Source organism: Ammospiza nelsoni, chromosome 16, assembly GCF_027579445.1.
Source record: "Ammospiza nelsoni isolate bAmmNel1 chromosome 16, bAmmNel1.pri, whole genome shotgun sequence".
NCBI classification, from domain to species: domain Eukaryota; kingdom Metazoa; phylum Chordata; class Aves; order Passeriformes; family Passerellidae; genus Ammospiza; species Ammospiza nelsoni.
The window spans coordinates 12,694,665-12,705,567 of NC_080648.1; the positions used below are offsets into that span (position 1 = coordinate 12,694,665).

A 10,903-nucleotide genomic window follows, 5' to 3' on the forward strand; every position below is an offset into this window, starting at 1 on the left:
CTTTGAGCTGGAAAGATCTCGTGGGGCTTCTGGAAGCAAAAATTGCTTTATGTCTTCATGATCCTCAGCTTGTCTCCTCCACGTGACCGTCTGCATCAGTTTCTGGGCTCTTCATGGTGAAATAATCCATTGTTCTGGCATTTCTGTCTCGCAGAGGCATTTCACAGCCATCTGAATGGGCTCTAATCCACCTGCCAGCTGCAATCAGCACACAGCATGGCTGCACTCCTGTCAGCCAAGACTGGAGCGCCAGAAACAAAAACCTTCAAAAGAGGAATCAGCAAGAGATCTGGATGTGAAAACTGGGGAGGGGGCAACCAAACCTCAGGGCTGGTGAATGCACAGACAGGGATAGCAAAGCCAGGCAACAAGGCCAGGGTAAAGTTTGACTTGCCCTCTGCAGTAGCAGTTGACTTCAGACAAGAGTTCAGACATGATTATTAAAATAATAATTTAGGGCTTCACTTGCTGGGAGCCAATCTCCAAGGTTGAGCTCAGCAGACTGCTGTGTTGCTGGACACCAGATAATGCATTTATGCAATGGTTCAGCATTTTTGGTCCAGCTTTGTTACTGACAACTTTGCTGTGTGAAATCCCATTTCTCTTGCTAGGTTGCATATAAGAATCCAGTGGTTTCAAAGAGCAGATCTTAAGTCTCCAAGACAACCCTGCAGTAACCAATTAAGTAAAAATCAGATAACAAAACTACCATGGCAAGAACTGATTGAAATGGTCTGTTGCTTCAAGGAAAGAGATTGTTACAGTGGCAAAAATGTCTTATTGCAGTCCTTGTAAGGTCTGCCTGGCACTGCAGTCTGTCCTGTGAAATTCCAGTTGGCTTCATGTAAAATCAATGGCAGTTGGGTTGTTAATACTCAGTAGTTCATTTGGAATCCTGGTTTATTCTAATTACATCATTAAAAGGACATGAGCTGATCTCAGTGCAGCCCAAGCACTGGAACAGCCTGGCAAGAACCTGTCTCTGAGGCACAGATATTAAAGCACTGCTCAGGTCTCCCAGAGAGTGGGAGAGGTTCTGGGGCATTTTCATCATGTGCATAGTATAACAAAAGATCATAGGAAATAAATGTGAAGGAGATGGAACTTTGGCTAAACCATTCCTGGTCACAGGTGTCTCACCTCTTCCAAGGCTCCTGTGATGGTGTTTCATCTGCTCCCCACACAGTCTAATGTGAGCCCTTCCTAACTGTAACCAATATATCTCTCTTACTGCAACCTATCATTTCTTGTCCCCTGGCAGGCACAGATGATAGTTTATTACCTTCTATATTGCACTTTCACCTGTTTGAAGGGTATCATCATGCATCTCTTCCATTTCCCCCAGACTAAATCAAGTAATTTTTTTTCTGTACCTTCTTGCAGGGCTCATTTGCTGTACCTCTGGTTGTTCTTGCCATTGTCCTCTGGACTCTCTGTGCTCAACAGCCACAAGTCAGGGGCCGGGGCCAGGCAGTGCTGCCCCAAGGAGCACAGAGCAGGTGATGCGCAGGTACCATGTGCAGAGAGTGTGTTGGGAGGCAAACAAGTGTGTGTTCTCACATGATTTGCCTACAAGTAAATCCTCCACCACCTTCAGTACTACCAGAAGGGACAGTGTGCCTACAGTGCCTGGTACAGGTGTGATCAGATGAGGCTCACAGTCCCCCACTGCCCCCCAGTGTGGTCCCACCACCACAGGGAGCACAGAGCAAGAGGAGGCTCAGGGACAGAAATCTGTGTGGCTGGAGTGAAGAGCAGCAGAAGCCCAGTGCCCTCAGAGCGGTGCTGTGCTGCAGTGACCAAAATAACATCTGGAAGTGAAGCCCCATCACCACTTGGAAGCAATTTGCAGTGGATGGAAGATCTGGGAGCTCCTGTGGTGACAGGGAGCAGCTGTGTCCATCCATGGTGGGGGGAATGTGGCACTTGGGAGAGTGCTGCCTGTCATGGGTGAGATATGTGGGCAGCAAATGCTTCACCCTTTCAACCAAGAACAGAGGAAAGATCACAAGGTTATGTGCATGGCAACATTTGAGCTTGATATGGAGAAGGCCTTTGCTTTCCAGGCCTGTCAGGTCAAGGTGTGCAGCATCTGTGTGGAAGTGCTGTGTGAGAAACCACCAGCCTCTGAGAGGAGGCTTGGGATCCCTTCCAACTGAAACCACTCACACTTCTTGTCCTACATTTGGCAGTGGAGATGTGCCAAGTAGTTCAAGAAATCCATCATCAAGTCCTGTCCAGAGTGCAAAGTAATATTCAAGTTTGTCATTCCCAGTGTGTACTGGGCAGAAAAGCAGAAGAAAAATGAGCTGATTAAGGAGTTTGAGCTGAGTGGGGAAAAAGCTCTGCAAGCACTTTGAAAAAGGGAAAGGAATGTGCCAGTTTGGGTGAAAGTGTCTCTGGAAGGAAGTTTTGCAGAGAACAAAAGGGCTGAAGGAGGTAACAATGTCCTACAGAAATGCTGGGTTCTCTGAACGATTGTTCTGTATGCTGGAATGCACAATTGGAAACTACTCTTCTCCAAACACAGTGACTGCCTCTACACTATGGCAGGAGCCCAGGCCCTTTGTTTCCCTGTCAGCTGAGCTATTTCCATTTTCTGACTCACCCACGGCTGTTTCTACACCAGTAAAAGCAGCAGCATTTGCTGCATTGTTCAAGCCCTCACAGGTGAAAACAATTATGAGGCAAAAGTTTCCCCACAAGTTGCACCAGTCATGCTGAGTTTTTCACTTTTCCCTTTGTTGATGTTGCCTCATGTGTGCAGTATAACCATGGTTCTCTAGGACAGAGGGACACAAGTGACAGGAGGCCACAGTGATCATGTCCAAACGTGCTTTTCCTCAGGAACCTCACAAATTGTCTCTGAGTCAACCTCAGGACTATTTCTTGTGCTGCCTTCACCTTTCTGCACTCCCCATGCCTGTTGTGAGTGCAGCAGTCACTTCTCACTGTCCTGTGTAGCTCTTTTAATTAATTAAGTTCAGGCAATCTTTAATTGCTACTTCTTCCACCTTCCCTTGAAGAACAGCGCTTACATTATATTTCCTTCTGGATAGAAAGTGTAATTTTTTCAGCTAGCTCTCTCTTCCAGTTTTGTTAAATCCCTGATGAGTTGATCTTAAACTGCTGTGCCTTGCTTTCCTCTTCTATGAGGCAGGACAAGTGCAGCACCCAGAGGCTTGTAAATCCTGTCATCTGTGCTGCTGCAGCAAAAGCCATTGTCATTGAACACATCTTACAGTGATTGTGTTGCCATCAGCTGGGAATCTAGGAGGCAGATCTTATTGGAAAGGGCTGCTAAATACTCAGAGAAAAGCAAATTTTGAATTCTCAGGGGTAAATATTTATTCCAGACACTCAAAAAAAGTAGTGACTTGCGAATCAAGGTGTGGGAAGGTTTTTAGTGGTGACAGTGCCTGGAATTTTTCAGCAGCTTTTTTTTCTCTTGTTGAGATTTCTCATTACCAATCACTAATGGTCATGGCAGCAGCTCCACGGGTGTCCTGACAAATGGAAGAGCTGGGGCAGAGACTCTTTGTGCCCTCCAGTGCACTCATTACTGTTTGGTCTCCTCAAGTTCTGTTTCAAGTCATGGATTCCCCTTGGATCCTTATGGGGCCATTCCACAGATGATGAGCAGCTGCTTTCTGATTCTCAGCACATATTTCTCCTTTGTTACAATGCTCTCATCAGGTCTGGTCACACTCCCATGTATTCTGATATTTCTTGTACCCGGCACCATCTTAGGAGAAATAAATTAATAAACTCTCTTGCATGCACACCTTTCCCTGTGTCCACTTAAAAACCACTCCTGTGGCAAAAATTCTTCAGTGCTGCATTCAGATAACTGATGATCTATGAAAGCAAGTTACAAATGTAGTTCCTAAACAGAATTTAATATAACATTGTTGTTGCAGTGACTGTAATGCAGTGCAGATTTGATGTTTTCAATCCAGAGTTACATGGGCATGCACTCTTATCAGTCTATTTGATTATAAAATCCCTATCTCTGTTGTACTGTAGGCATTGGGGTAGCTCAATTTGCTGGTTAATAAACTCTCTTGGATGTCTATAGCCCTTTTATAACATCTAGGACTTCTTGAGTTTCATGGTTACCACAATGCTATACAGACCTCATTCCTTCTATTCACAGGTCATTGTGCCAATAAATATGAGATAGATGCCTTTGGGCATTAATAAACAGGTGCAGCCCTGCAGTGTGACAAGGAAATTATTTTGCTGGGACTTTCCAGCAGTATATTATCAGAGGGGATGGCATAAACAAGTCAGTGCTTGTTGGAAGGAAGCATGGGGTATGGGACTTCATTCCTGGCAGTCATCCTACCTCATAGTCCACAAAACCTCTCTGAGACAGTGGATCTCTGAAGGCTGGAGGCAGCTTGCCTGTGTCTCTTTGAGTAAACTGTTCTACTGAATGTCTGTTCAGGGACCCTCCAGAGTGATGAATATGCCAAGTCACCCCAAGGTATTACATGAAAAGAGACCCTGGCACCAAGTTCTGCTTGCCAGAGACTTGCAGACATTTAGAAATGCTGTCATGCAAGCCAAGATGCAGCTCCAAGTTCTTTTAATTCCTGCACTGATCAGACAACTGCTGGATGTGATAAGGCAAGGATTTCAGCTAAAATGGACTAGGGAACAGGAGGGGAGAGGAGAGAGACAGGAGACAGATACCAGAGGAGAGAGACAGGAGACAGATACCAGGCAGGAGGTGCAGATGTTAAAGCTTTGATGTTCTCTCTTTCAGTGGAAAGAGTGGAGCCAAGATTACAGCATTGTGCTGAGTAATGGCATTACCCTGCTCAAAACACCAGGAGATGCAATTGTTGTGAATGTCACTGTGTGAGTACTTGATTGTCCACTCAGTTTGTTCTGTTTGAAACCAGATGAATATCTGAGGCCAGGATTGCACCTTTTATACTTGACAGCTGGAGCTGGTTATTGTTTTCAAGCAAAATGCCTCCTTGCTGGAGTGGCACTGCAGTACCTGTCCCAGAGCAGGAGTGTGGTGTCAGCCAGCAGCTTCCACTGGAGGAACATTTCTCTCCTAGCTGCGCTCTGACTGTACAGCCCTGGTGCAACACTCAGCATCCCAGACATACCTCAGACATGACACTGGACAGCACACCTGAGACTCCTTGTTTTCACAAACATGGCAGAGCAGGAGAATGAGCAAGACTCTGGAGGGATTCAGATGTGATCTGTATATCTCAGAGAAGCTCTAGTGGTAAATGAGCTCTTTCCAACGTAGCACTAAATGATTCACATCTCTCCTGTTGCTCATTGCATCTCCAGGGGAAGATGTGAGCGCAAGGAGTGGCTTGCTCTGGTGGCTCTCTCTAAAAAATATGTATTTAATTATCTTGTTGGAGGCAAGATTGAAAAAACAGTTTCACTGCTCTGGGACCAGAAATCAGTGGAATTTATCATGGATCCCAGGTCCTGGGATCGTGTTCATTTTGCATTCTGAGATCAGCTTTGAGAGGATTCTGCTGTCCCTACCCAGTCAAGCTCTTCCATTATTGTGACAACCAGCTGTGCTGTGCCAGGAGAGAAGCTGTTGGCTCTTGCCTTCACCCCTGGCACTGTGCTGCCCCTTGCTGTCACAGTGAAATTGTGTCCATACCTTCTGTCACCCTTTTGAGGAAGCTTTTATTGGGCAGGGGTGAGGACCAGCACTGCTGGGAGAGGGTGAGGCTCAGCCTTCCTGAGGAACCTTATCCTGTTCTCCCTGGGTCCCTGCTGCTGCAGCTGCACCGTGACCAAATCCCTGCCTGTGTCAGGGAAGGCACAGCTGTGTGTGTGATGTGTGGGCCTGTAGGGCAGAGACTTCAGACAGTGTCAGCCAGATGATCTGAATATTCCCTTTCCCTGTTGGCTCTACATTCCTGAGAAAAAATTAAGTTATGGTGTGGGGTCACCCTGTAGTCCTGCTGTTTTGGTAACAGCTGTGCTGGAAGATGGAGTTTCACAGTGACAGGAATAGACATTTATCTCAATCCAGTTCCCTGCTCTGGGGCTGGGAGTATTTTAGGGCATCCCAAAAATCATGCCTGACTGTTATGAATTTTCAGGGATGCTGAATAGTGAGTGACTCTACTGGGTTTGGGAGATCTCCATCTTCAGGTATTTTTTAAAATTTCTTTATACCTCAATTTTTAAATCATTCAGGTGGGCAGTGAGAAGCAGCATTCTCCTGCCTCCCATCACATGCACTGTTGTTGAGGAGGCTTCACTGCTGCTGCTGGCAAAGTCCCAGATCAGAGCTGCACCCTCAAGTGCCAGAGCTTTGGGTAGCTTCTCCTTCACAAACCACATAGACCAAGTCAGGCCTGTCATAGTGAACAGGCTCAGCACAAAGAACACTCTAATTCCACCTGGTGATGTCTTCATAAGGGGCAGCTCCTTATTAATGAATGGATTGCCCATGCAGTGAAACACATTTCTGTACTTCACAAGTTGTAAAGGGACCTGAGCAAACACACTGCATTGGGAACAGTGAAAAACACCCAACATGGATCAAAAGCATCAACATGCTCATAAAAGGAAGGAGGGATTTATCCTGATTCATTTCAGGAAGATGTCATGAGTGTGCCACAGACAGACCATGCTCAGGGCTCCACAGGGATTTGTGGGAGTAAATAGAGAACACAACGTATAAACTGTGGGAGAAAACTCAGAATCTGTTTCTTGAGGCAAGGCCATTTTTCTGGTTCACTGGGGAGAGCTCCAGCTTAATCAGGGATAACGACACATTATTCCTGATGTTCCTGAGGAAAGAAATGAGTAGGACTGAAATGTTTACTCAAAGAAAATATGTTCTGGATCCTATGAAGAGTCAGACTTCATCAAGACTTTGCCTTCAATAGCCACCAGCTCTGTATTCAATCCTCTCTAATACACTCTTAGGGTGACACAGGGCCTTGGGGAACTTGTCCTGGTCTTTTAGACAGTGATGAATTTATTCTGTAGATGGGAAGTTGTTCAGCTCCTGTGTTTTTTTATCTTGACACAGTTTTTTAGATGGGTGCATTATCCATGGGAAGCTTTAGTGGGTTTTGGATACTTGCAGATATCCTATACTGCTCTGTGATCAACTGGCAGTAAAGCTGGAGGGATTTCTTCCTCTGAGCTTTGAATGGTTATGTTTCCATTTCACTTTCCAAATCTGAACAAAATTAGAATTTCCAATTTCAAAAGCTCTCCCCTTTCCTTTATCAGCAATAAAGAAGAAATGGGAACGCTTGCCTGGCCTGTTCTGCACTGTTCATTATTTTACACAAATGTATCACTAGGTTTCTCTCCTTCATAAAGTCTCTACAGACAGGCTTTTAAACTGTGCTTCTTCTGATAGCTTTCATTATTTTCAACACCTAACATATAATACTTTTATGTCTCATTTAGTGGAAAACTGTAAAGATCAAATTTCTGTTTAAAATATGAAGCCTTGTTAACAGTTTTTTTGAAACAACTGAAATAGAGAAGTCATATGAATCATTGCTTCTCTTCTATTACTTAGGAAATAAAAAGAATAAATGTCCAGAAAATGTTTTCTGTAACCTTTTTGAAAGAAAAATATTTCACTGACTGTAAAATATGTGCTTGTTTGCCTGCTGAGGATGAGATTGGTTGGATGGTGACTCAGGAGCCAAAGCAATTTCAAAGGAGAGGTGGGTTCTGTTTTATAAACACAAAAATCCCAAGTGCTGTGTGTGGCTAGAATGGTCTCACAGAGAAATTGAAATTTTTATGATCCTAGAAGATTAAATGAGAGACTGGTGCAATAACTCTATTGGTTTAATGTATGCTTTGTTTTGGATAACATAAGAGATCTTTTGATGCCTAAACCGAATGTTACACTTTTGGTCCCTTTTCTTATTGATTTTGTGCTGTGAGTTCAGTAACAGCCCAAGTTTTGTTTTGTTACTCCCACCGCCCAAAACCTGTGTATATAACCAGAAACACTGAAAATGTTAACATTTCTGAGATCCTTGGTGTTTATTATCACAAAGAGCTCTCAAACAGACCAGAATTCATCAGAAATGCAACAAATCCCTTTGTTGCTTTTCCACTGGTGCCATTTTAAAAATAGTAACATCTTTATTGCAGCACTTCTGAGGGAAAGGGGCTCCTTTACCCTTCAGCAGTCAGACAGATGTCTCCAGTCCTTTGGCTGCTGCTCTCACACCCTGCAGTTACTGCCAGCACACAGCCCATGGATGGCACCATGACATGGGAGCTGTAGCAGATGTGTGCAGAGAAAGAGGGGCAGGTTCAGTGGGGTTTTACTCTCAGAGGAAGCTAAAGTGCCCACAGTCACCAGTGCAGTGTCAGAGCAGATCTCAAGGAGGTTTAAAGCAGCTTGGAAGGACTCATGGAAACTGTGCCTGGTGACTACAGCTGACAGCAGCTCCCTCTGGCTACTCCTGAATCCCCTACACACCCTCTTCACCACAGCAGGTCCCATGGGGGTTTAAGCTCTCCACCTCCATGGGGAAGATGAACCCCCCAAGCCCTGGGCAGTGTTTTTCTCCTTGCTGGCACGCTGTCTCAATCTCATTTGGCTTTTGTTTCAGAGGATGGGGTCACGAAAGCCTCCTGGAAAGTGATGCTGTTTGAGGTGACACACAGAGATGATGTCAAATCACATTTTTGAGATGACACGTCTGCCTCACAGCACTCACACAACATCGACAACATCGTGGTGGCTGAACTGGAGCAGGGATGGAGCTTTGGGAGGTTTGCAGGTGGGGGAGCTGGAGCTGCATGAACTGCTACTGAATAGCTGAATGATCTGTTACAACTTCTGGTCTATTTAAGCAGGCTCTGAAGTCAACTCTTCAGAAGTAAAGGGTGGTACCTGCTGCAGTTCTGTGCGCCTGCCTGTCTTTTGAACTCCTTCAAAGAGGCCCTTGTACTTTGTCAGGAAAATGAAGAGGGAGATCCCTGTGTAATCTCCACCAATACCTTTCATTTCCCGAGGTAACGATGCTCGAAGTGTCCTGGGGAGAGAGTGCCCTTCCCCTCCTGACACAGCAGGGGCTGCTTTGTGACCCTCCTCGGGCTCACAACACACACAGCTGCTTCCCCTGCTCCTCAAAGTGCCAGCGCCGTGCAGTTAAAATAATTTACATCTTGTTAATGTATTTTTTTTTCTGAGATAAAGCCATGTAAACATCCATGGAAAAGTCAAAATGCCCAATTTAGGAAAGAATTTGAGTTTCTAATGCCATCCTCAGCATGCAGGGTCAGAACTCCACCATGAACAATGAGTGAAACGTGGCTGCTTTCCTTCAAGTGTTTTTCTCTTACATTATTAAGAGAAAATGCTCTCTTTAGTTGCTCTGTTAAGTCAACCAGCCATTTTGTTCCAAATATTTGGCTAGGTAATAATTCCAAGAAAATTCTAGTGGTCGTGTATTGATCTGATTAAAAGTATGGAGCTTTGGAAAAGTAGAGGGGTTGGATGGAGTGTTTGATGCAGAACAGACAGCTTGCCTCAAATTATCAGAAATAAACATTAGCAGAGCACAGAAATGACTGCAGGACTTCAGGAGAATAAATAACCATTTGCAGATTGAATACTGGCTGTTGTATCACTGCTTTGTGGGGTTTATTAATGACTGGCTCGGTGAGAGGAGCCCTTTTTCTGCTCCTCCACAATCAGAGGAGGCACGAGATAGATGTGGTTTACATTAACCTAAAGTTAGAAGTCATGATGTAAATTGCAGAAATAGACATGAATACAGAAAGAAATCAAAAATGTGTAATTTGAAAAACGTGTTCAAGCAATAGCTGCACGATATCCTGCTTCCCAAAAGGTTCAGAGGAAGAGGGTTATGGGTAGAAAGTCTAATGGGGCTGTTTGTTTCCTGAGGAGCAAAGCACTAAGTTTTAACATTCATGAAAACTGAGAAAACAATTGCTTTGTTGTGTATGGAAACTTTCCAGAGAAAAGGAGGCTTGGGAGTGACCTTATCTCTGCAAGTCCCTGACAGGTGGGGGTCAGCCTCTGTTCCCAAGTAACCCTTGGAAATTATGTAATGTCCCTAATTAATTATTTTGATTAACTTTTCTAATTGATTTTTAAAATTATGTCTATATGTATTACAGTGACATAACCAGCAACACAATGAAAGGACTTAGTCTTACACTGTCCCAGGGGAAGTTTAGGATGAACAACAAGAGGATTTTCTTCACAAATTTACCTATTAATTCTTCTAACCCTTTCCTAGCTTCTCATTTTTAAGTATATTGTTTCTGCCTTACCAGTCAGGTTTCAGTTGTATTCTTACTTTTGTTTTTGACCCCCCTGGAAAACTATTTTATTAATAGCTCTGAGAGCTTGTACTAGCCTGCATGCATTAATATGGGCCTTCTTTATAAAATACTGGTCGGGGTATTATATTCTGACTCACATTCCCCTAATAACTCATGTTGAATACATGTTTTTCACAAAAAACATGATTAGACACTGGAATGGGCTGCTTGATGAGTCACCATCCTCAGAGGTGTTTAAGGAAAGACTGGACATGGCACACGCATGGTCTGTTTGACATGGTGGTGTTGGGTTGGGTTATGGGTTGGACTCGATGATCTCAGAGGTCTGTTCCAACCTGTGATTCTGTGATTGCTGGATGCCATCCCCAGAGCCTGGAGCAGTGCTTTGCTCCGGGTGCTGCCCTCCACCAGAGCAAGGGCCAGGCCTGGAGCGCTGCTCCAAGGAGCGCAGGAGAGAGAAACACGTGAAGACAGTGCAGAAATGGGAACACACTCCTGGTACTAAAGTAATTTCAGCATTTATTATAGTAAAAAAAGGCCTAAAGCATGGGGGCTTGCAGGCCGAGCAGGAGCGTTCCCGTCGAGGGTGCTGCAGCAC

General features: G+C 44.6%; 1 pseudogene; it reads left to right on the forward strand.

Moving 5' to 3' along the window:
- The first annotated feature begins 216 nt into the window (after window positions 1–216).
- Window positions 217–8,794, forward strand: LOC132080665 (E3 ubiquitin-protein ligase makorin-2-like; annotated as a pseudogene).
- The last annotated feature ends 2,109 nt before the right edge of the window (window positions 8,795–10,903 follow it).